Source organism: Ictalurus furcatus, chromosome 4 (assembly GCF_023375685.1).
Source record: "Ictalurus furcatus strain D&B chromosome 4, Billie_1.0, whole genome shotgun sequence".
NCBI lineage: Eukaryota > Metazoa > Chordata > Actinopteri > Siluriformes > Ictaluridae > Ictalurus > Ictalurus furcatus.
In genome coordinates this window covers 21,159,978-21,181,630 of record NC_071258.1, presented here as the reverse complement: position 1 = coordinate 21,181,630, position 21,653 = coordinate 21,159,978, and the positions used below count along the sequence as shown (strand labels likewise).

The 21,653-nt window shown below is 38.7% G+C and overlaps 1 protein-coding gene across 9 annotated transcripts in view; it reads right to left on the bottom strand.

The window, feature by feature from the left end:
• bcl9l (bcl9 like) overlaps nucleotides 1-21,653 on the bottom strand; it is a 94,872-nt gene that overhangs the window by 59,368 nt on the left and 13,851 nt on the right. Inside the window, exon 1 of one of the 9 annotated variants that reach the window (XM_053623290.1) lies at nucleotides 14,032-14,212. The exons of 7 other annotated variants lie outside the window; for them this stretch is intronic. The gene's annotated coding sequence lies outside the window, so the exon portion shown is untranslated. Of the gene's footprint in view, nucleotides 1-12,311; nucleotides 13,361-14,031; nucleotides 14,213-21,653 lie in introns of those variants that run through there. One more of the 9 variants, XM_053623291.1, reaches the window with a different exon arrangement.

Sequence of the window (21,653 nt, the reverse complement as noted above, 5' to 3'; positions counted from 1 at the left end):
GGTAAGACATTTCAGTGGCTCAATAGTTGGCTAGCTAACATTTGCACAATTGTTCCCTTGATTCAGCTAGGTATCAAGTTTCCTATGTTTTTTTTGTTGCTGTTGCTATGGTCAATGTGGTATATTGCACCTATTTTCTGCAAGCTCTGAGAGAGAGCAACTCACCTCTACTCCAAGAAAACCATATCCGCCACCACCTCTACTGTCAAGTATTGAAGCGACTATACAATCAACCCATACAAATACCTTAAACCATCTGATTCATCCGAACAATGCAGCAGTGCCGAAGCGCAATCCACGTAAAAACAACTCCATATGTAACTTGCAGTTTTAAGTTTCAAACAGAAATGGCGACAGAGAGGCAAAAGTTTAGTAACGCAGCTTTAATATATCAATTATTTTTAAAATATAGAAAATATCAAACAGTATTTATTTAAAAAAATAATCTATTAGTTTCAAAGTTGTGAGTTACAGTCCCCTCCAAAAGTATTGGAATGGCAAGGCCATTTCTATTGTTTTCTATAGTTGCTATAAATTGAAGCCCATCCATTTTTTTTTCAAGTGATCAAAAATATTGGGACATGTGACTGACGGGTGTTTCTTGCTGCTAGGGCTGCACAATTAATTGAATATCGATCTCGATTACGATTTTGACTGCCCAAGATTACATGAACATGATCGACTGCAAAATTGACGTTTAAAGTTCGTCCTCCGCTCATAGAAAACTCCGCTGCAGATCAAATCAAGCGCTTCCTAAACTTACACTATCACCATAGAGTGACGCGGGGATGACGTCATTATGTAATGCCAAAACCCGGAAATGGGGTTAGCATTTTAGTGCTCGAGCTGCCAGCTTCGCGTGCGCGAGGGGAAATCATGACCCTAACATGTTTCTAAATGGCACTACAGAGGTTGTCAGGGACATTAAATGTCATCACGCCGAACAGGAAAAAACATTGCAGATAAACTCAGGGCTCTATAGTGCGACCATTTCACTCGCATTTGCGACTGAAAAGTACTTTGTGCGACTGTGAATAAATATTTATTCAAACCAGTGCGAGTGACCTATTCGGAGTTGTATAATACAATCGGAATAAAAACTACAGGAAGTCCAAACTGCACTGATACCGCGCAACAGTTACTTTCACACTGCTTTTCATCATCTCAGTCAATCGAACAAGTGTGTAAATACTGCAAAGAAGTCATTATGATGAAGAGTAACACTGTACATCATCTGCTTCAACTTCCCGATCTCACAAACCGCCATCTTTTATTGATCCCCCAAAATGACCTGAACCTGCGACTGTGACCTGCTCGTGTAGACACAGCGGCGTCGGGCGGAGTAAATTAATAATAATGCTAACGCTACAAGGTGGGTTTTAATTAAAACTTCTTTATTAAATAATTCCTCACCAATCATAATCAACAGTAGCAACTGTTCAGCCTGTAAACATACAGTACGCTGCTGCTCTCCTTTACTAACTCTTATGGACCGCACATTCACTTCATTTAAACTCACGGTTGCCAGATATTTTCACCAAATCTTATGGACAATGCATTCACTTCATTTAAACTCACGGTTGCCAGATCTTGTTATTTTTCAAACATGTCTTTGCAAGCTGGGGTGCACCAACACACGCATTCTACAGTTATAATCAGAGGTACTAAACTTGATTCCTAAAAGATTCAATTTATAGTGACTGTGATTCAAAAATAATGTAGTAGTTATTGGAAACTGGAAAAAGTGTTTTGTCATGCTACATTGCTACTTTGTGAAAAAGTAGATTGTTACTGAGAAAAATCTACATAAATTAGCTAGTAGTGTCGGTAGTAACACGGAGTGTAATATAGTGTTCCCATACATTAGAGTACTGTAATTGTATCATTTTCAAAGTTCAGTAAATATTACTGGTTTAATAAATATAATATAATAAATATAAACAATATACATATAATACAGAGTCAACACATATGTTCTACAATATCTATACTGACTCTACAATATCTATATTGCAGGTTCATGTTCAAAAAAAGAGAGGACTCCTGTGTGAATAGCCAACTTCTTTCTTTGTCTCTATATAACTTAGAATTTAATCAAAGCCAGTGAATGCCATAGGACTACAGCATCATCCATTATCCTACTCAGTGGAATAAACCGCCTTCATTTAGGCACAATGCATTTTCATGTGGCAGAATATGACTGATAGAAAAATGTCATTCAAACTGATATTTTATAGGGATAGTCCCGATCAAGGGAGGTAGCACAAAGTATTGACTGAAAGGGTGGCAATAATTACGGCACACATATATTTAACAACGAAATTTTACTTTTTTGATAAACCTGTGTTGTGTTTGCAATAGTTTTTTTTAACACAATATCAAAAGGTTAAACAATAAAGACAATTTTAACAGCCTTCTTAACTCATATGTACTAATGGTGCCATTATTAGTGGAAGGCACAGTATATAATGTGTGTGTGTGTGTGTGTGTGTGTGTGTGTGTGTATAAGTACAAAGTTGACAGGACCAGGCTAAACAAAGTTCTGTCTCAAGACTAAGAAAAAGTAGTGGGGCTGGTTCTGTTTGCCATATTTGGTTTAGAGTGGAACAGTATCACAGATATTCATGTGGTCTGCTCACAGGCCCACATACTTATCTTACAATAAACTTTGTAGCTCACTGGGCACTTGGACTAGTAGAAGGCCAGCATGTTCACTAGTCAAAACATTTCTATGTTGTTGGAACAAAAACTCCTTATTGCAGGAACACATTGGGCATCATTTATGAAGCTGGATATGGTATGATTTTTTTTTTTTTTCAGAGGATGAAACCTGGCTTATAAGTCGGTTCCATTTGTCACAGTATCGGGTAAATTTCAAAAAGCTTGGTATGATTTGGTTTAGGGCTGCAACAACTAATCAATAAAATTGATAATCGATAATTAAAATAATCGACAACGAATCTCATTAATGATTAGTTGGGTCTGTGACGTCACTTGACAATAGTGAAAAACACATATGAATAAAACACATCTGAAAAACAGCTGAGGTCACAGAATGAGCTGCTGCAGGAAAATTACATGATCCAGGTTGTCCAAAACATGAGAATGTTTTATATTAAGCTCTTCAAACAAACTCGCAAGTGTATTAACGTGGCTTGTCGTGTCAGATGCTATGACAGATGCGTGTGCTATTTAATGTGTTCCACACACGTTTTCTTCAACACAGTAATAAAATTTTTACATTTATATCCTTATCTGCAAATGTTAAAAATTGACATCAGTATTTACATTTTACATAAAGGCTTGTCCTGACAGCAAGTGAGCCCACATAGATACATTTAATATCTTTTTCATAGCCTGATTCTCACTTGTGTTTACTTAGGCATCAACTTTGTCAGAAATGTTTCCCCTAAAATCCCCTACGAGAATTAGAATGAGAATAAAAAGGGACAAGGGACAGAGAGAGAAAGGTCATGCTTGGCATTGGTAGGATTCAAACATGCATTCTCCTGATCACCGTACAAAAGCACTGAAACTGCACAACCTGGGAACTTGTTAATTAACTCTAATACTTTTCCAGTATATCTTTTACTGGCTAATTTATTGATTTGATTTATGAGAGTGGTGGCTGAAGTAAAATCAACTTAAAAGGATATGCAAGTAAGGGGGACTGAAATCCTTCTCCAAATAAAATTTTAAATGCCTGCTAAATATATATTCTGAAACAAACAATGGCATGAAAATACCCCTTCCTGATTTCTTCTACTTTTTGCATATTTGTTACAATATTTGCCACACTTAATTGTTTCACATCTTCAAACTATATTTAATATGACAGAAACAACCTGAGTGAATACAAAAACAGTTTATAAATGACCATTTCATTTATTGAAAGAAAAAATCCAACAACAACTGGCCCTGTGTGAAAAAGTAATTGTCCCCTTAGGTACTCAATCAACCAATTGACCAAATTTACAATTGGGTTTGACTTGTCAGAGCTTGGCATAGACACTGGTGGGGGGTGGGGGGTGGGGGAAAGACAGGCATTTCGATGTGTATAGAATGAACTCTCAAGTATGCATGTTTGCATGAATTATTTGTGCATTTATGGATACTGCACTGATTGCAAGCTGTATCTCAGCTGAAGTTTTGAAATGCTACTATGGTACAGCACTGCAATGGTTCCATGTCTGTGGCAGAAGACAAACTGAATAGAAAACATATTGAATGCTTTATTTTGTATAGCATTCAAGGCTGACAGAAGGCTGACAGACAGCCTTCAGAATTTCCCATCAATGCTTTTAAAATTTGGTAAACGATGGGAAATTCTTTGGAAATGCAAACCTTGTGGGTGATGTGTTGTACAACCTTTCCCCTTCAATAAATGAGTTTTTTGTTTTGTGTGTCCTCATGTTCTCATTATCTTATATTTTGCATAAGTATCTAAACAGTAAGTGTGACAAATATTGAGGAACTCAGGACAAATATTTTTCATGGCACTGTACAGACCTAATAATGCACAACAAATCAAACTCAATTTACAATGTCAGTATTTTAGTATATTTGACTATTGGTTGCCAGACTACTATACCCTGCCCTTTATCATGCTATCTATAGCCAGAAACACAGCCATACATGAACTGTTCGAGTGACTTAACACAACTGTGTTAGTTGTTTTGATAAACAGTATTGTGTCAATATCATAATATTGAGTGTGTTGAGGTAGGTTGCCATGGCAACAAAATATGTCATTGGCCTGAGCAAGTTCAAGCAGAAAATGAGCCACCTGACAGTGAAAAAGAGAGAACAAAAAAGGTAATACACCCAAGGGGAGATGATTTCAAAGCTGTGCAACTTTTAAAATCAGAGGCACCCACAGCCATAGTGTAGTAATAGCTCGAAAAACTCAGACAGCCAGACAGAGAATTTAGGCTATTAAACACTGAGAAAGGGGAAAGTGATAACACAAAAGGCAATCAGCAGAAAATGCAGAACAGAAAGGAACCAGCAAATTCTCTAATTTCCATCATACATTTAAGATGGAGAATCTGTAAAAGCAGACCACCTAAAGTTAGAGCTACATTTGGATCTCTGTAACTGTTATGACACTGTCTACTGTTAACAGCGCTATGCAAATAATTGTGTTGAATTGTGTGAGAGAGACAAAAGTGCAGAATATGCACAGAATATGTGTGTGTTCGATGTGAATTTGTCTGTGTGCTTTGTGTGTATGCTCACATCTTGGATTAAAATTTCTCAGAGCAAGCATCATGTGACCTTTTTGAGCCATGACAGACAGAAATTGTGTGTGTATGTGTGTGTGTGTGAGAGAGAGAGAGTGGGAGAGAGAGAGGGGGGGCTGGGGGAGTAAACTGCACAGGGACAGCACAGATTGTCATGGCCACAGTAGTCAGCGTGTGAGCAGTGTGTGTTAAGTGCCCTCTTATTTAGTAGAAAATATGATCTGCTCACAGATTCACAGTAAAGACAAGCCATTGTATGTTTCACTTATCAACATCATAAGGTATCAAATGGTTTCACTTATCAACATCATCTATGGGAAAAAAGTGAATAAAAGTGCTTAATGCTTCTACATTAACTCAAACTTGGTCTGATGGTGGCATTAGTAAGTTTGAGTAGTAGACAACAACACTGGTTTGACGTTTGCTTGGGTAGTCCACACTGCATGGCAATTGCCCAATATGTACTACACATATTACACATTCTGTCAAATTTTATGTTTTTAATATGTTTACTCAACATTTAAATTTAAAATTGTAACAATCCTAACAAAAATAAAAGTGCTATAGTTTTTGGTCCCTTAAGTTAGTCTTAACTGCAGTAAATAGTTTGTCTTCTGCTGAAATACTAAAAATTGATATAGCTTTATAATTTCAGTAAGCATGGAGAATCATAATGTACTAAAAACCTCTATGCTCTCTCTTTGATACCAAGCAAAATTACTTATTTTTATTACTGTGTTGGGGCAAATAGATTACCCGTTTTCTGCTCAGAGAGGAAACAATATTATTATCACAGTGTACGCAAACATTAGTGTAACTTTGCAGATCAAATCCATTTACTGTCATCCAAAAATAAAATGTATATTCTTTAGGTTATATTCTATTAACCTCATTCAGGGTGTGCATGGGTATGTCAGTAATTTTTCCTAGTTTAGCTAGGCTTTCACCATGCATCAACTTGTTCCTGGTCATTTGGCAAGCTGAAGGAAGACTTCTCTATATCACATTATTCTTTCACAGCTTACCTTAATTACTGTTAGTAACTCATAACAAGCTCTCAAGTCACCTCACTTAGTAAGAAGCTCTTTGTCAGCAGTGTTGAATCCTGATGCATAATATTTACTTTATTGGCTGTTGTTGTTTCTGTGCCTGATGCAGACTGGAAATTGTTACCTCACAAATGTTAAAATGCACATGTGGCTTGCAGAATGCTAAGTGCTGAACTCTAAAGTGTAAAATCATGGTAGCATTAAAACACGAGAAACACAGACATGCACCATTCACAAAACCCATGCAACACTGGACTAAAGTGCTGAATCTTATTCTGACATATCAGAAGTATTCATCGTATTTTTTTTTTACACCACACCTTTCTTTTTACTCAAAAATGGGTTTGAGTAAAAAGAAAGGTGTGGTGTAAAAAAAATATGAAAATGAGTGTCTGGTGGGGGGAAAAAATTATTGTACAGATGATTCTTCACATAAGGGGTCTGAAGAAGCTAACTCAAAGCTGATATCAACTTACAGGGATTAACGCAAACTGGTTCTGATTCACCGTTTACAATGGCCAAAGATCATAAACCATTCAGAGTATAAAATGACACAGTCACATGATTGAAGTGCACAAGTTGCACTACACTCCTAAAAATATAGGTTAATTAATGGTTCTTTACAGCACCATAGGCTCTGCAAAGAACATTCTTCTTGTCATGAACCATTTATCATTGTACAGGGTTCCTGAGTTGAGCTATATGGTTCATTGGAGATGAAAGAAGTCTTTATGGCTCATTATAGGTTCTTCAGAGCAGTGTATTGATTTTTTAAGGCATCATTCCTTAACAGGTTAAAGTGAACCCTGTAAGGTTCTTTGTGGGACTGGAGAAGGTTCTCCTGTCATCACTCTTAAGAACTTTACTTTGGTTCCTTAAAGCACTCTCTAAAGGTGTTTTTTTGTGTGTGTTTTTGTTTTTTTAGAGAACATATGATCACATGGTTCCTTGTGTCACTGCTGTGAAGATTCATTTCTGGGATCTTTAAAGTACCAGTAAATAGATGGTTCTCTAAAGAACTTAAGAGTAAAAGGTTCTTTTGCAACTTAAAAGGGTTCTCCTATAGCACCAGGCTGTAAAACTCTGTAAAACCAGGCTGTAGAACTTTAGTTCTAATTTAAACCTTTATTTTTAAGAGTGTACTGCCATGTTGTCCTCCAAGGTATTAAGGTAAAAATAATTACACTTGCCATTTCCTTAAAGGCACTACAGTGGTGCTTGAAAGTTTGTGAACCCTGTAGAATTTTCTATATATCTGCATAAATATGACCTAAATCATCATCATCAGAGGTTCATACAAGTCCTAAAAGACAAAGAGAACCCAGTTAAACAAATGAGACAAAAATATTATGCTTGATCATTTATTTATTAAGGAAAATGAGCCAATATTACATATCCGTGAGTGGCAAAAGTATGTGAACCTCTTAGATTAGCAGTTAATTTAAAGATGAAATTTGAGTCAGGTGTTTTCAATCAATGGTATGAAAATCAGGTGTGAGTGAGCACCCTATTTTATTTAACGAAAAGGGATCTATCAAAGTCTGTCCTTCACAACACATGTATGTGGAAGTTTATCATGGAATGAACAAAGGACATTTCTGAGGACATCAGAAAGAGAGTTATTGATGCTCATCATGCTGGAAAAGGTTACAAAACCATCTCTAAAAAGAGTTTGGACTCCACCAATCCACAGTCAGATGGACTGTGTACAAATAGAGGAAATTCATGACCACTGTTACCCTCCCCAGGAGTGGCCAACCAACAAAGATCACTCCAAGAGCAAGACATGTAATATTCTTCAAGGTCACAAAGGAACCCAGGGTAACTTCTAAGCAACTAAAGGCCTCTCTCACATTGGCTAAAGTTAATGTTCATGAGTCCACCATCAGGAGAACACTGGACAAAAGTGGTATGCATGGCAGGGTCGCAAGGAGAAAGCCACTGCTCTCCAAAAAAAACATTGCTGCCCTTCCTTTGGTTTGCTAACAATCACATGGACAAGCCAGAAGGTTATTGGAAAAAATGTTTTTGGAAGGATGAGACCAAAATAGAATTTTTGATCTAGATAAGAAGCGTTATGTTTGAAGAAAGGAGACCACTGCATTCCAGCATAAGAACCTTATCCCATCTGTGAAACATGGTGATGGACGTATCATGGTTTGGGCCTGTTTTGCTGCATTCTGAATTTTACCAGCAAATTCTAAAAGAAAATGTCAGGACATCTGACCATAAACTTAATCTCAAGAGAAAGTGGGTCCTGCAGCAAGACAACGACCCTAGGTACACAAGTCATTCTACCAAAGAAAGGTTAAAGAAGAATAAAGTTAATGTTTTGGAATGGCCAATTCAAAGTCCTGACCTTAATCCAACAGAAATGTTGTGGAAGGACCTAAAGCAAGCAGTTCATGTGGAAACTCACCAACATCCCAGAGTTGAAGTGGTTCTATACTAAGGAATGGGCTTAAATTCCTCCAAGCCGATGTGCAGGATCGATCAACAGTTACCGGGAATGTTTAGTTCAGTATATGGTCAACACCATATAGTGAAAGCAAAGGTTCACATACTTTTGCCACTCACATATATGTAATATTGGATCATTTTCCTCAATAAATGACCAAGTATAATATTTCTCTCTCATTTGTTTAATTGGGTTCTCGTTGACTACTTTTAGGACTGCTGATGTTTTAGGTCATCTAATGATGTTTTGGGTCAAATTTATGCTGTAATATAGAAATTTCTAAGGCACTACTAGTTATTAGTATTAGTACTAGTATTTCTAGTTAAAATTGACTACGCAGTGTAATGATTATGGGTTTGCACATGTAGTCAACTCAAGCCACACAAACATTAGCATATCATAGGCATAACTTTATTTTGAAAAGTGCTGGGAGAAAGAAAGAAAGATGAGTTGGCTGTATCAAATAAAATTCCATTTTAAACAGTGTATAAAACCACACCAGCTTTTTAACCACTTCCAGCAATCACAGAATGGCAGATGCTTTTACGTGGTTTACATCACCTATAATGAGTCTTATTGAAGCTGAAGAAAGAAAAAGAAAATAAAACAAAGCAAACCAAAAAATGTAATCTCATATTGATATAAATTTACCATTATAACAACACAAAACTGGTTTAAAGCTTCCCCTCATATGCCACAATATAATGATTGTAATCTTCTATAACTATGCAGTGGATATAAAGTCTAAACACTGCTGTTAAAACTGTGCATACACTTTTATAATGAGGCATGTGACTTTGCTCAGAATTAACTAATCACAGTCAAACTCATGTTTAAAAGTAATTATCATACACCTGTCATCAATGACTCGATTGTGATTAACCCCAAATAAAATCAGCTGTTTCTATAGGATTTTCTTTACATCTTCTTGGTTTCACCCAACTGCTGAAGCCATGGTCCACAAAGAGCTTACAACGAATTTATGAGATCTCATTGTTGAAAGGCATAGATCAGGAGAGGGATACCAAAAAAATTCCAAAACACTGTGAAGGTCATCATCAACAAGTGGAGAAAAAGCGGCACCACAATGACATTACCTAGAACAGAATGTCCCTAAAATAGACTAAATGACAAGAAGAGAACCTATCAAGGAGGTTGCTGAAAACCCTATTGCAACATTAAAGGAGCTGCAGGAATATATTGCAAGTACTGGTCACTCCCTGCATGTGACAACAATCTCTATTCTTCTATACAATATTCTTCACATATCTGAGCTATAGGATAGGGTGGCTAGACAGAAAACCTCTCTCATGAAAAATCATCCAAGCCTGCCTAAACCAGACCACAACACATAACAATATGTGTTATGGTCTGCTGAGACTAAGGTAGAACTGTTTAGGCATAATTCTAAAAGATATGTTTTATACAAGGAGTGTGCACACTTGTGCAACCAGATTATTATATATATTTTTCTTTTTCCATTTTCTCCCTAAAAGCCTAACATCACTTGCATTTTGTTGGTTACTATATTATATTAAAAGTGAAAAAAAGATGACATGATTTATCTTGGCAGGTTTTCTAGAAACCTGCCATTTTAACAGGAGTCTGTAGATTTTTTCTATCCAGTATATGAATGATACACTGTGATCATATCAAAATGTGTCATGCAAACATCAAAAACGATATGTGCTAGGAACTGACTTGCATCTGGATGGCTATCAATGAAAACAGTTCAACAGTTTAATGCTTAGAGGAGGCATTTTAAGTGTTCATTGCATCTTTTATGTATTTAGAAAGCATTTTGCTTTCACACGCTCTGCATTTAACTCTTTTTACCATCGGCCAAAAAAATGGAATTTCTGCTCGTTTTGGAGGTGCCTATATTAAGCACTGATTTTTTTTTTTTATTTTCCACGTCACACTCTACAGTAGTGGTTAATGGCTCATATGACACTGAGGGCTTTAATAATTTGCAGTTGTTTATAAGTATTTCTGTTTTGATCTAGCCTACTTAGGGGCAATGTATTCAAATAAAAGTTACCAAAAAACAAAAATGGTTGGGGTTCCCCCCCCACAAATCTTTATATCTTCAAAATGGTGAGGTCAATCCAATTCTTGTTCTTTGAGATGCCCCAAGTGCTTGTCAACCTCTCCAAATGGCACAAACCTCTCCAAATGGTACAAAACCTCTCCCAATGGCATAATGCCTCCAGAAATGGCACAAACTCTCTAAAAATAGCAGATAACTTCTAGAAATAGCAAACATTGCTAAAAATGGCACAAACGGGCATGTCCAAATGGCACAAACTACCAACAAATGTCACCAAATAGTACAAAATGAAATAACAAATGGCAATAGCATGAAACTGTCAGTTACAAAATGTGCAATTTCACAAATAAAAAGTTTTAAATTTACAAAATTTATTTAGCCTTTATTGAAATCAGCACCAGAGCTTTGTTAGCACGGTCTCATATAATATAGGCATGTAGAAGGCTCTGTTTCCACATCCCACGACATGGTGTGGGATTGGATTTTAGGAGGCAACAATAACTATTTACCACAAATATGAATGTGCAAAATAAAAACTAGTAAATGCAAAACATGAACAAAAGTGGACAAAAACTATATTTAAAAAAAATACAAGAGTCAGAGTCTAGTGCGTATCGCTGAGCTTTGCTGTCCATGACATCATCACCACCATCATCACCAGACAGTCCACTATAATATACAGGAACACATCGCAATACTTGCATTTCTAAATAGTCTTGTACTTCTTCCTTTGAAGGCAGAATACACAATGTTTTCTCCCACCTGAGACCTTGCCTCTCTAGGCAGAGGTTGAGGTGTCCACAATTGTCACTGGATCGCATGACCTCTTCTCTGCCACCTGCAACACTTCAGTGACAGCTGCAGCCTCCAATGGCTCAGACATTGTGGCTTCATCAAGTCCAAAATCCAAAATTCTAGACCTTGTGGCTACAATTCTTTCATGGATGGCCAGGTTCTGGTGAGGCTGGTAGTATGCCCTGCATGTCACCAAGAGCTGTTTCCTGAGGGGCTTCACACGAAAGAGCCAATCATAGCCAGTGGTGCCTTTTAGGCGATCATTTTGCTCATTGTCTTTGATGTTGCTCATGTACCAGATTATTGCCTCAAATCTGTAGTGTACCATAATAGAGTTTGGGAATGGAAAATTATGGAGCTTATCTTTTCTCCACAAATATCAAACTCTTGATGGATTTATTAGGCTTTAGTAAGCCACCGTAAATGACTAGGATCAGGAATTTGTGTGTCTTCAGGCTAGCTACAGGACTCCATGGTGTCTACATGCCCTTCTTCTGCTTGTACTCTGCACACAGGTTTATGTTGGTGCAGAGACTTGATTGTGGCTTTATCAAAAAATTAATGGAACAGATCGAGAGAAGTGTGCTGCTGGTGGCTATCAAGCTGTAACCCAGGACTGTGGGCAGGAGAAAAGTTAAGTAACGCGATCATCCTCGTTAATATCGTGCCACTTGTTCTGTTCATGTTGTGTTGAAGATACAGGAGCACTGGCTCACCTAATGGCTCAAATGGGTGACACGAGTGCTACCTCTTCTCTGACTTCTCTAGAGGTAGGGGCAATTGGAGCTGTCAGTTTTGCAGTGGAAAGCTCCATGTGAGTGTAGGGGAGAAGGCTTCAGAAGAAATTTGAAAATATCGAGGACCTTATCTTCTTCTCTGAAACAATAAATGATCAAAAATACAAAGTACAATTTCCCCACTACAAGCAAAAATTTTAAATAGAAAGGAACATAGCTTACATATATTTTAAGGGTTGGGTCCAGTCCTTGCTGGAATGCTTGCTCCTCAGCTGAATCCACGCTGACTTCCTCCTACAAAACCCTCAAATTCCTTGCTAGTGTCACTCCAAAATAACTCTTCCAAAACCTCTGACACATTCAGGCTGTTTCAGGACCATGCAATCATTACAAGACGCTAATAAATCGCGTGCTGAGCAAAAACTAGCAAAAACTAGCCATCAGAGAAAGTAAATGCTGCATGGACAAGAACATGCCAAAACTTACTCCATCAACTTTTGGGGGAGGACAACGAAGCTTGAACAGCCATCAAGGCTGACATAAAACCCGTCTGGTGTTAGTTGATTGGCCTATACCTGCTGACTAATATCAACCGCTCCAGAACAATAGGTGAATGCGTAAAAGTGGGGTGGAGAAGATGTTCAATCTTGGCAAGTGAGGTCTTGTTTGAAAGCTAAAAGTTTCTACAAGTGGTCCATGTGGGTGCCAATCAAGACTAACCTATTACAATTTTTTTTTTTTTAATCACAATTTGTTCAGCATAGCCAAGGTAGATAGCACTATTTTTTAATGTGTGTCACCACAACGTATGGCTAATTACTCATTTCCAGTGGGGTGGGATACTAAAACACAATGCATTTCAAAGATGGCATCTGTGACTAAATGTGTTGTCAATAATGGTGATGGACTATATACAGATGGAAATGTTCATGACTTATAAATCATGAACCGGGAACAACCTGGATTTTCGTCTTTGTAGGTAATGTAAAGAAGTTTCTGATATTGGGTCTAAATGTTATAATTTAATTGTGGCAGTATATGGTGTTTTACAATCAAAAAAGTTTTAGTTGTACTGTCTGATTTATATCTGTACCTGTGTTATTGTGGGGAGGTGTGAATTGTTTGCCCAGCAGGGGGCTCAAAACCCTCCCCTTTCCCATTGCTCTGCTCAGCAGCAGCTAAACACCCGACACTTCACACACAGTAAGCCAACAGCCAACAGCTTAATCTTATAACAGACTTGTGGCAATAAAATAATTAATTTGTTTATACTGATCGAAAATGTCAGATAAGTCGATTTCCATTCTGTCGGTGGAATGGAACGCCAGAGAAAGAGTTAAATTATGTTCCACTATGGTAAATATGAAACAATTTAGAGCACAGAAATATTCAATTTCAGGCACAGAGTGTCGCATTTCATGCACAACCCTTGTGATGTACACCGATAAGCCATAACATTAAAAGGTGAAGGGAAAACACTGATTATCACATTACAGTGGCACCTGTCAAGGGGTGGGATATATTAGGCAGTAAGCGAAAAGTCAGTTCTCAATGTTGATGTGCTGGAAGCAGGAAAATGGTCAACTGTAAGGATCTGAGTGACAAGGGCCAAATTGTGATGGCTAGATGACTGGGTCAGAGCATCTCCAAAATGACAGGTCCTGTGGGGTGTTCCCGGTATGCAGTGGTTAGTACCTACCAAAGGTGGTCCAAGGAAGGACAACCGGTGAAGCAGCAACAGGGTCAACCATGGAAGAAGATGGCCTGGTCTGATGAATCCCGTTTTCCTTGACATCATGTGGATGGCCAGGTGTGTGTGCTTAAATGGGGAAGAGATGACACCAGGATGCACTATAGGAAAAAATCTGTGGGCATCTGTACATCTGTGTGCATCTGTGTGCATCTGTGTGATCGAGCATCTGTGGGGTGTGTTGAACAAACAAAGTCCAATCCATGGATGCCCACCTCAAAACATACAGGACATAAAGGACACAATATTAGGCAGATGGTTTTAAAGTTATGGCTGATTGCTGTAATACTGCAAGCTTAAATAAGTTAGTTACCAAATGTGGCTGGAATGAGAATGAACAATGAGGGGCCTAAATGGTTTTGAGTTTGTGTGCTGGAAAAACATACTGGGGCTATCAGGCTTCCAGATTAAGTTGCAAACTCTGTGTGCTGCTATAAATAGAACAGTAGGATATCACTCTTACAGTGCTGGCTAACGGGGAAACCAGCAGGCCAAAGAGCAGCCATGTGCAGTAAAACTACACTTTATACATTCTTCTTCCATCTCTCTTGTTCTCTCACATGCACACACCCCACAATATACATTCTGAATAGTCGGCACAATTTCAAAACAAATTATAACAGTTTATACAAACTACCACAGACATAGCCCTGCTGTTATTCTGGGTGTTAAGTATAGGGGCAGTTATAGCTCAGTGGTTAAGGTTATGAGTTACAGTAAATGCACACTGAACATAAATTCGTCATCAGATATTTTCTCATTCATTTTAAATGGTCGTAAGATGGCAAGAGGCATTTTGTTTGGATACATGCAAAGGAACTAATCAATGATCCCTTAAAACTAAAGTACTAGTCAAGAAGCCCAACACCACTGTAATGTGCAGACCACATTTAGTCAAGAAATTGTTGCTGTGTTTGTGGTGCCTTGTAAGTGGCAATTTGTAAGTTGAAATACTATCAATTCCCACCTCTGGGCATTTGAAATGTGGAAAGATGCCTCTAAAAAAGCATGTCTTTTGCTTGCTCTCTCAGAGCACATAAAGCTCATAAAAAGCTACCTTACAGTTATAACTACACCTTTACATTTACAGGCCTGAGTGGCTTTTGGTACTGTTCTACTATAGTGAACTCCAAACATTTTGGACTGGCATTACAGGACAGCAACAACAACGGACAATAGTGAGTAGCTTAGCAATAAGCTAGCCACCTAATGTTAGTGATAACATTGATGATTACTGTGATGAGGAGGAAGGAAGGGCCAGGCTGTGAGGACGCACGCCTGGCACTGAGTCGTATAATCAGTGGGAGAGAGCAATAAAGGAGCAGCTGGAAACACCAGAGAGAGAGAGAGAGAGACAGAGAGAGAGAGAGACATGTGCACTTTATGTTTGACTTACTTTGGTCTGTTGTCATTTATGTTTTGTTTATGAATAAAATTTATGTTTGTTTATGTTCAGCTGGTTCCCGCCTCCACCTTGCCCAACTTTGAAGTTTGTTACAGTGGTGCCGAAGCCGGAAAGGAGGAGGGATGCGCTGTCAGAGAGCCCTCGCCGCTGTGTGAGGATTGAGGCCTCAAGAAGGCGGTGGTGCTGAAGTGGTTGCCGGGGAGGATGGAGGAGATGCTGCAATCCGCCGGGAGGCAAAGGAACCGCTGCCGTCCTCCTGAAAGGGGAGAAGCAGTTGCCATCCACCACAGAAAGGAGGACCTGCTGCCGTCTGCCAGGGAGGCAGAGGTGCAGCTTTTGTTTGCCTGAAAAGGGGAGGAGCCGTAGCTGTCCGCCAGGAAGTCCAGTGCCATCGCCCAGTGTCGTGGGGGATCACTTCCCAGCTGGCTGAGGACCAGATGACAGCGTGTCTGAGGACTAAAGAACTAGTGTTTTTTCTCTCTCTTCTGTCTCTCCCTCTTGCTGTCTATCCTACTCACTCCTTCTCTCTCTCCCCTCTTCCATCGACTCCAGGATGCAGGGCTGGCCGGCTGAAGGCCGTAGCCGTAAGGACAGTACCGTCCTCCCGAAAGGGTTGTCTAATCAGTGGGAGAGAGCAATAAAGGAGCAGCTGGAAACACCAGAGAGAGAGAGAGAGAGACAGAGAGAGAGAGAGACATGTGCACTTTATGTTTGACTTATGTTGGTCTGTTGTGTTTTATGTTTTGTTTATGACTAAACATTATGTTTATGTTCAGCCAGTTCCCGCCTCCTCTTTGCCCGACTTTGAAGTTTGTTACAATTACATATTCAAAACAGGGATTACACTGTTCAGTGTTTGGCCATATTGATTTCATGTAACTCAATAAACAGGGAAGGAACTGGTAGTTGAGAAGACTACCCTAAGTGGACAAGTTGAAATTTCACATTGAGTGAGTGTTTTCGGTGGTTTTTACCAATTGTAGACAGTGAATTACAACTTGCAACTTCGCCTCGAACACATCATATGCTCCTTGCCGATAAGGCTGAATCCAGATAATATTTAGATTGTTATTATTAATATTTAGTTTATGAATTTCAGATTTCAGAAAGAACTCAAGTCTGTTGTGCGTAACTTAAATGTCATGAATATCAACTTTGGTAAAAGCTGTTTGCTATCAGTGTGCTAATATTTTTTCAAAAAACAAAATGTACCCTACATCGTTGACGAGCTATCAAGAGGCAAGTGAAAATGACTGCGAAAGCTGTTGATTGCAAAGTTTCATGCAGTCAAGGAGAGCTAAGCTTGCCCAGTTGACAAACAAGAGTAAAGATATAGAGTAGATTATGATTGATGATGCTAATGTTCACAATGTTAGATGAAAACTCACAATATGTACACAAAGATAAAATTTTTGTATACTGGTTTTGTGATATTAATCATTCTATTAAGGGCTTGACATCTGAGGAGGATTTTAATAAAGACCAGTGCCATTGGTTTGACCCAAAAGCCTGCTCATATAAGGTTTTTGTTGTTAATGTTGAAAGACAGATGCAAGAGGCTGCTGAGCATACTAAGCAAGAAGTAATGGAGTTCTGGAGTACTAAGCAAGATGGTTGATACCCTGTGCAGCACCATGGAACATCAGGGCAACATCACAGATAATTTGGTGTAGCAGTAGAAATTCTCTTTGCTGCCACAGCTATACATGCTCATCCTTAAGGGAGATCCTCTTGAGTACAAACTTTTAATTAGAGCATTTGAGCATGTAGTCAGCTGATGACTTTGCCACTTTTGTTAACAAGAAGATTGGAAAAATCTGCCAGACCTTCACTACTACCCCTATTCCTACCCTACCCATTCAGGATTACCCTCCATCTTCTTTGACACATTTTTCTCCTCTATCAACATAAGAAATCCTGCAGATTATCTAGTCCTGTATTTCCACCAACTGCCCACTGGATCCCATCCCTTCCACAATTCACCAGTCCATCTCACAAGACCTCCTCCACTTCATCTGTTCTATCATTAGTCACTCCACAGCATCTAGTCATGTACTAACTACATTCAAGACAGCTAGGGTTATTCTCATCCTGAAGAAACCCACTCTGGATACCTTGGACATCAGCACCTACTGGCTGATTTCAATCCTCTGTGGCACACTCCACAGAAACTGCTCTAGTGGCCATTACTGATTAGATTCATGCTGCTTGACCAGACAGTCCTAATCCACCTCGACATTTCAGCTGCCCTAGACACGGTCAATCACAAGACTCATGAGTCTTGGAATTCATGATTCAGCATGACACGGTTTGCGTCCTAACTGGAGGGATGCTCATATCAAGTGGCATGGAGGGAATTCACACTTACTACACACACAGAGTCTCCAGTGGTGTCCCACAAGGCTCAGTGCTGGGTCCTCTTCTGTTCTTCCTCTATACCCGCTCTCTTGGTGATGTCATATCCTTACTTTGGTTTTCATACCATTGCTATGCCAATGACACTCAACTCAACCTCAGGTTTGTCCCTGGACAACTCTCAGATCTCACCATCTGTCACTGCACAAAGCCCTGGGTGACCATGGACAACCAAATGTACTTCTTGCGTCATATCACTAAACTGACTTGCTCAGACTGTTTCCTCCTCTACAACATCAGGAGGATCTGGCCATTTCCAACCACATGAGCCACTAAGGTGCTTGTTCAGTCCTTTGTCATTATGTGACTGAATTACAGCACTAGCAAGTCTGCCCCTGTATACTATTCAACCTCTGCAACTAATCCAGAATGCAGCTGCACAACATGTTTTCAACCTCTCCAAGTTCTACCACATTACTCCATTTCTATGCTACCTCCACTATTTTCCTGTACCTGCTCACATCATATTGGTAACACTGATGCTTGCCTACAAAGAGAAAAAAGGAACAGTGCCCACCAACCTTAAAGCATTTATCATAATCTGCTCTACTCCACAGTCCCTACAATCCTCCAGCACAGATTGTTTGGACCCACCATCTCTCAGAGTACAAGGAAGGCATGCATCAAGCCTCTTCTTTGTGCTGACAATGAGGTGGAGGAATTAACATCCCCTGGTTGTCCGAACATTTAGGTCACTACCTATCTTCAAATAAAGATTAAAGACCTACAGTGGATATAGAAAGTCTACACACCCGTTAAAATTGCAGAAATAAAACCAAGATAAATCATGTCAGATCTTTTTCAACTTTCAAACCTTATCGTAAGCCGAAAATTACAATATCCTGATTTAACTTGTGCTTTGTTAAAGCATCTTCTGCTTGTAATGCATCACAAAACCTGCCATTTTCACAGGGATGTGAAGACTTATTATATTCCCAGTACCATTCACCAAGTACTTAAATTTGTTACTTAAAAAGTCCTTGTCTTGTGTTATTAATACTATAATAATGACCCAACAGCGTTTTAGATTGATGGTACCTTTAATCCTAGACCTAGTGAACTAGAAAGAGGATGTGTTTTGAAAGAGACTTCAAAGCACTTCTGTAATTCACTCTGGATAAGATCAAACAGATTTAAGGCTGTTTGCATATGGAGCCAGCAAGAGGATACTGTAGAGCAACACAGGGAATGAGTCTTTTTTTTGTACAATACTGTAACGTTATGGCAGATATCAATTATGTGGAAGAGATACAATATAAGAGGAAATTGGAGTATAGTTGTTTGCAAAACCCATGAGCAAAGTAGAGCTGAAGTGAAGTTGAACAAATTTCAAATACAAATTAGTGAAACTTTTTCTTCACCCAGTGTTTGGAAACATAAAAAAACAGCCTGATGGTAAAAAGTGATTTGAACCCTCATAAAAAGCAAAGATGTTAGTGGTAGCTGAGTAGTTAAAGGCACTGGGCTACTGACCGGAAGGTTGTACAAATGATTCTACTTGCAGAATGATTGTGTGGCAGTATGAGGTGAAAAACTAGCCATACCTCAAAGTAGTTTATCTCCCTGAATTAAATGCAGATGTTGGACTGCTCAATGGAGCTAATATAACCAAAGTGATAGAATCCTGGCAGGTTGGTTGAGTGAAAACAGTCAACCCTTTTTGCAGAGAATGGTGCTGGGAGTGACAGTGAATGAACCTTTCCGAAACATTGCTATCAATATTAAAAAGGGAAGGAGCTTTCAAGTGACTACAAATCACATATCTGAGAAATTGTGGTATTTGCAGTTCAAACAGGATTTTTTAGAAGCTGAAAGGGATGATAAAATATCTAAGGAAGATGATCAGTTTATGGAGATGGTGTCATAATCAGCTAACTCAGGGACATTATTAGCTTGTGTTTAACTTCAAAGAATATGACTGCATACCTGATAATGAAAATATGACTGAACAATAAGTACTTAAACTCAAGGGGAAGTTCATAAAAAATCCAAAGAAGAAAGATCAGATAGAAGTATATGGTCTATACCTCACCATGGCATATACCATCTTGTCAAGCAGAAGTTGAATGTCATGTTTGACTGTGGAGCAACTTTTAAGGCCTGGAGCTCACCAGCTTGCTTGTCAAAGTCATTCAGACAGGAACCTGTGGATATTATGGCAGATGTAGAGGGTGTAGCTGTCCACAATGAAGATTCAGACCCACAGGCCTTATGGCAGTCTAATGGTGACTGCACTGGAGACTTGGTGGAATACAAAATGGTTGTAAATTTGTTTAGTGCTTCTTCCTCACCATGTTGCATGAGTTTTACACTCCAAAAATCTGTTGAGGACAATAAAGCAATATACAGGGCAAACACTGTATACAGAGTTCTTAAAAAAAAAAAAAAATATGCAGATGATTCTTTGTCTGAATACAAGAAGCAGGTATTCAGTGGTCAAAAGTCCTGAGAGAATTGTGTGCCAAAGGAGAATTTCATCTTGTTAATGGACAAGCAACAGTCAGAAAGCTCTTTCACTGATCTCAGTTATTAGCTCTATGAACCTTTGGGCTTTTTAGGCTTTTGGCTTTATCCTCTGGTTTTGCCTGCAAAAAGAATCCTGCAGGCCCAAGACAAGGTGGGATAATTACATATGAGAGTCATACATAAGTGGATGGTTTGGCTAACGTTTCATTGACTTTAATAATTCAAATATAGCTGATGTAATTAAACCTACAAATTTTGTAAAAGTGCCATTTGGACAGCTTCACCACTTTGCAGATGTTAGCAAAAATGCATATGACAGAGTGAGTGAACTCGTTCTGAAAAACCAGAGAAATCAAGTGAATTGTGCATTCATGACACCATGAGCTACAGCTGCACCATGTATAATCCCTCAAATGGTGCTTAGAGCAGCTGCAGTTGCCATAAAGATGGACTAGGTGTTCAGGAAGGACTTGTAGTTGACATTTGTGAGCTCAGTTTCTGGACAGAAGGCATGAGGTTCCAAACATTTGTCGTGAACCGAGTCACAATTATTAATACCAAACGATTCAGATGGTGAACAGTGGAACTACATAGAAACTGCTAAAAATTGCATCAAGAGGACAGAAAATGTATGTCTTTTTGCAGACTGAGGCATGGTTATCTGATCCAGAATTTCTATACCATTACACTGATGAGTAGCCAAAGACTCCTGAGGTCTGCAGATGATCCAGTAATCAAAGGATAAATGATAAATATAAAGGATAAATTCCTTACAGGCACAAAAATCAGCAGATCAGAATGCTTCAGTTTAGTGGGGGCTATGGCACCTCAACAAAAAGGAAGACCCTCATTAGTACAAACAGTTGAGGCAAATCAGATGTAGAGAGACAGATGATGAACAACAGCATGCTGGAATTCAAGGCCAGTCTTTCCCAACCAAATTGCCATGACATCAGTAAATAAATGTCATTAAAATGCAGATCACCTCATTAAATACCCAGTATAAAATTTATTTAACAGTGCAGAACGCAATATCACATTGTTTTTTTGCAATTTTTTGAGACTGGAGACCCAGTTTATAAATGCTAATCTACAGTGGTGCTTGAAAGTTTGTGAACCTTTTAGAATTTTGCACGATTTTCACACGTCCTAAAAGTAGACAAAGAGAACCCAACTAAACAAATGAGCCAAAAATATTATACTCGGTCATTTATTTATTGAGGAAAATGATCAAACATTACATATCTGTGAGTGGCAAAGGTATGTGAACCTCTAGGATTAGCAG